Here is a 5,364-nt window from a genome sequence, read left to right as displayed (position 1 = left end):
GGCAACCAGGCACCGTGTGTGATAGGCACCCAGGCACCGTGCGTGATAGGCAACCAGGCACCGTGTGTGATAGGCAACCAGGCACCGTGCGTGATAGGCACCCAGGCACCGTGTGTGATAGGCAGCCAGGCACCGTGTGTGATTGGCAACCAGGCACCGTGTGTGATTGGCACCCAGGCACCGTGTGTGATTGGCACCCAGGTGATAGGCAACCTAGGTGCTGGACAGCAACAGAGACAGATGTTCAATTCACGTTTCCCACCCCCATCAAATTCTCTTTTCACATAAGGTTGGAAAACTCATTTTGATTCCCGTGACTGAAGAGGCAACCCTGCCTTTTGTCAGCTAAATCCATTTTCTCCTCCCCCTGGCGACAGTTTCTCTTCAGTTTCTGCCAAGATTCTCTGCTGTCTCCATAAGTCTCTGCCCGAGGTGAGTGCTGGAAGGATGATCTTATGAAGTTAAACAGAAAAAGACAACAGGAAGGTAATTTAACAGGAGTAGCCCACAGTGACAGAAATATGTAGTTTTACTTTAATTTTGGTCACGGGGGCTTTCCCATGGCTTCTCAAGTGCCTTTTGCCAACAGCTTGGGACAAGTTGCCTCATGTTTCAAAAGTGATCGAATTGAGAGTGAGCAAGATGGGATGGGGTCTGAGAAGGCACCGAGAGAGGGCTCAGAACAAAAACACCTGGCTCCAGGAACAAGGAAAGCATTTCATTAATCTCCGCTCCATCTTACAGCCATTGTGAAACATAAACACCTCAGAAGGTGCGGAGACCACAAACTAGCGGTTGGCAAAAAGCCCGCTGCGTGGTGAGAAGGCTTCCAGCACTCCCTGGCCCCACAAGGCGATGCTGACAGCTGTTCAGAGTGGAAGGGTGGTTATTTTAATACTATTTCTAAAGATTTATTTGTGTGTGTGCGCACATATTGGTAGGTTCATGAACTTCTGTATTTGTGAAGGGTGTTGGATTCCTCAGGGCTGGAATTACAAGCAGAATTTGTAAGGTGCCTGGTTTATACCTGGGTGCTGGATCCAACTCCATTTCTTGTGATGCAGTAAGTGGGTTTTGTTGTTGTTCTGGGTATTTTTCATTTGTTTGTTTTGAGACACAATCTCCCTACTGAGCCCTGGCTGCCCTGGAACTCACTCTGTAGACCAGGCTAGCCTTGAGCTCACAGAGATCTGCCTGCCTCTGCCTTCCACAGCCTGAGATTATAGCTGTGTCCCACCCTACACAGTGTAGTAAATTTTCTTAACTCCTCAGATCCTGCTCCAGCCTGGAAAGATAGTTCCTTTTAGAAGACTTGTATTCTAATTCCAGGTCTTACCTGGATCATCTTTCTGGCTTTGAATTCCTTATTCTTCACTTTTTGGGAGTCGGGGGGTGGGGCTTTGTGATGGAGTCTCACTACGTAGCACAGAATGGCTTCCAGTTTGTGGTAGTCCTCCTAACTTGGCCTCTTAGTGCTAGGGTCACAGGCGTGAGCTACCATGTCCCACTTTTCCTGTTTTCTGAGGCAGGCTCTTATGTAGCTCAGGCTGTGTGGTAGTTTGAATGAGTCAGAAAAAAAGAGTTGATGGGGTCATGGTGTCTCTTCACAGCAACAGAACACTGACTAAGACATGCATGCTAGACAAGGGTTCTATCAACTGAGCTACACTCTGTCCTCTGTTCTTCCCTGCTCAAACCCTGTTTCTCCATCTGCCAACAGGGCACATTAAGTTGTAGTATCTCTCAGTTTACTCCCAGCTCTGTTTTCCAAACACGAGTTTCTCTAGTTCCTACAGCGCATCATCTAGTAAACAAATTCTACACAACGAATGTTGCTGCAAAATGGTAACAAGTGAGAAGTGGGTCCCTTGTTGGTTTGTACTGACAGTTCTAAAATCCAGCTGGTGGAATGCTTGCCCAACATTCATGAAGACCTTGGCTCCATTCCCAATACTGTATAAATGGGGGTGGATGCTGACACCTGTTACCCTGATATTTGGGAGTAGAGGCAGGAAGGTCAGAAGCCATCTGTAGCTAAATAGTGAGTTGGAGACCAGCCTGGTTCTTTCTGACCCTCTTTTCTCCCCTCCCTCCTCCCCTCTCTCATCTCTCTCTCTCTCTCTCTCTCTATCTTGAAAGCTTACATGATGTATACCTGTGGCCTTTGTGTGGGTTATGTGTTGTACAGGGTTTTACATTATGGTTAAAAAACACAGAAGTAACCAATTCAAGCCACTCTGTTGGGGAAAACCCAAACTCACAGGATTAGTCTGCGAGAAAGAGAACGTTTCCTTTTCTCCTTTGTTTTTTACTGTCCTTGAATGAACCTCCCCCCTTGTCACATTTCCCCTTCAGAATCTTTCATTCCCTTTGTCTTCAGAGTTACAGGCCAACGTGCCAGGGCTTCTCAGGTGGGAGAGCTCACACGGACACAGCAGTCCCTGAGGGATGAGCTCAGAAGGCTCTCAGGCCAGCAGGGTTCACACAGCCTTTAAATTTCCTGAGCAAGTTCCGGTCATGCCGCCTGCTCTTTCTAGGTTCTGGAAGCATCTTGACAGCTGTAGTTAAAACTACAGCAGTTGCTTCCTCCTGGCTGGCAGCAGCATGGAGGCCTGGAGTTGTTGTGAAAGACCTTAAGCAGTCAGAGCTCTGGTGGACTTGCTCAGAAAGTCCGGGAAGCTGTAAGTCCCCAAATGGGTAGACACAGTCAAACTGGCCAAGTGTAAAGAGCTTGCCCCCTATAGTGAGAACTGGATCTACACAGGAGTGACTTTCACTGCATAGCACTTGTACCTCTGCGGTGGTGCCAGGGTTGGCTCCATGGCCAAGATCTACAGAGGACGGCAAAGAAACGATGCCAGGCCCAGCCACTTCAGCAGAGGCTCCAAGATCCTCTGTGCACTGGAGAGGCTGGAAATGATGGAAAGGGACCAAGATGGGGGCCTCTATCACGTCAGGATCGGAGAGATCAAGACAGGATTGCAGGACAGGTGTCAGCTGCCAACAAGAAGCATTAGTACAAAGTATGCTGGGTTAATAAATTTCCTCATTCATAAACAAACAACACACACATACATACACTACAGCAGTTTATGTTTTTTGGTTTTTGTTCAAGCAGGTATTTTTTTACAATACTTAATCCTCCCTATTTATTTCAAGTTAGAAGTGCTGAGTTAAGTGGGTTTTAAACAGTGGGCGTTTTCCTTTACTTTCTATTTGCAACATAGAGACGACAGAAAAACAATTTCAAAATAGGAACTAAAAAACAGCTCATGATATAGTTTCAACCTAATGTCTGGAATTACCTTGGCTTGTTGTTTTGACACATGATGATGTGTGTGTATGTGTGGCAGAGGCCAGAAATAACCCAGAACTCACCAATTCAGCTAAACTAACTGATCAGAGAGACCTGAAGATCCATAGGGATCTCTCTAGCACTTGGGTTAATACTGTGTGCCACCCCTGGCTTTTACATGAGACTGGAGATCCGTCTCAGGTCCGCATGCCTGCGAAGACAGCACTTCAACTGATTTTAAGCACAGCCAACAACGTGTTGATGTGCTGCTGCTGAGTGCACAGGCACGAGAGGGTGGAAACAAAAAACAAACAAGCAAACAAACTCTCTCCTTCAGTGATGGGTTCTGGGAATCAAATTCAGGATATTAGGGTTACACAACAAGTCCCTTTACCAGCTGAGCCTTTCTGCAAGGCCCAATGGAATTGCTGGTTTGTTTTTGTTTTTGTTTTTGTTTTTGTTTTTTTTTGAGACAAGGTCTTTCTTCATAGCCCTGGCTTTCCTAGAACTCACAGTGTAGACCAGGCTGGCCTCAAATTCACAGTGATCCCCCTGCCTCTGCCTCTTCAGTCCTCCACCACCACAGCCAGCAATTGTTTTTGAAACAGAGTCTCAGGTAGCCTCAACCGGCCTCAAACTAGAGCTTGTAGATGAAAATGATCTTGAACTTCTGAGCTTCCTGTCTCTGCCTCCCAAGTATTGGGTCACAGTTATGCAAACCATATTCCGTTTTACACAGTACTAAGGGTTGAATTTAGGGCTTCATGCAAGCCAGGCAAGGATCCTACCAATGCAGACGCATCCCCCGTCTAGGACTGCACATTTGAAAGAAGCAAGCATAGGCCCTGGCTTCTGGGCCTGGGAGGACTCTCCCAGCAAATGCTGGCTTTCTCTCCAGCTGCCCTGTTCTGGCAACACTGGGCTACACTTCAACCCAGTATAGTACAACTGATCAGTTGCTGGAGACTTCCAAGTTCAACACTGGGAACTGAAAACGACACCCAGACAGGCAGGAGTACAGACAAGGGGGTGGACGGGTTCTCTATGATCCCAGAGACTCTGTACGCTGGAAATAAAACCCGAGGTCCAGGCTGCACAGCATGGAGAGTGGGCATGCCATTTATCCTTGTACCAGGCAAGGAGACCCAGGAAGACATTAGTACCCAAGCTGTTTAGAATTTTTGTCCTGCTTAGTTATGTGTTATGGAGTCTTAGTCCTTGCAAGTGACTGGGTGCCGTTTTATACATGTGGCATTTCTGTGCTGTGAGACTGAGAAAGTCAGCTTGCTCAGGTTTGCCTCACCCTGGTGTTTGTGCAGGCAACGTCATCTAGTGTTAAAATGTATCCTTAATTTATTTTCCAGTGTCTTGGATGGAATATAACTAGGTGATATATGTCAAATGAATTTCATGGCTACAGTCCAAATGTAACAAATGAATCATTTAAGTCTACTCGAGATTGGTGTTGCCAAATTTTTCATTCTCTTCCATTTTGTAAATGCCTCCCATCTCAGCTCAAAAATCAATCTATTAACCTTGGTTCAAGGTGAGCCTTGTGACCTTCCATGTGACATTAGTCATATTTAGCAATTATCATTGGCTTGGAGTAATGGGCAACCGGCCGAGGCGAGCAGCACACGGTCCTCACCAATCAACAGGATGTCAGAGACTGTGGAGAGACGAAGAGTATGCAAAATCAGGGTTTGAAACCTCAAGCCCGTCTGCCCCAAAGCTCCTGCCTTATTAATACAAATTTGAACGTCTTGGCAGTCGTGCTGATAGATTGCACATAAAATCCTCTTGTAAAATCTTTGTGTTATGAGATAAGGAATTCTGCTTAATGGATTTGAAGGGCAACGGAAGAGCGCAAAAAACGATGAGCTTGCCCTCTAACCCCAGGTGGACCGGTCTGATGGGTTTCCCAGGTGCTGGGATATAGCGCTCTTCCACCACACTGGGAGACACTTAGGGTGGGGTTTGGCTGATTTATGCTTAAAATGGAAGTCTCAACTAAAATTGCTGTAGGACTCTATGCGTATATGTAGGACTCTATGTGTATATGTAGGACT

General features: G+C 46.5%; 1 pseudogene; it reads left to right on the top strand.

The window, feature by feature from the left end:
- The window catches only part of LOC101998936, a 3,310-nt pseudogene extending 293 nt beyond the window's left edge, over positions 1-3,017 (top strand).
- The last annotated feature ends 2,347 nt before the right edge of the window (positions 3,018-5,364 follow it).

Source organism: Microtus ochrogaster, chromosome 4 (assembly GCF_000317375.1).
Source record: "Microtus ochrogaster isolate Prairie Vole_2 chromosome 4, MicOch1.0, whole genome shotgun sequence".
NCBI classification, from domain to species: Eukaryota; Metazoa; Chordata; class Mammalia; order Rodentia; family Cricetidae; genus Microtus; species Microtus ochrogaster.
This window is presented reverse-complemented; position numbering and strand designations above follow the sequence as displayed.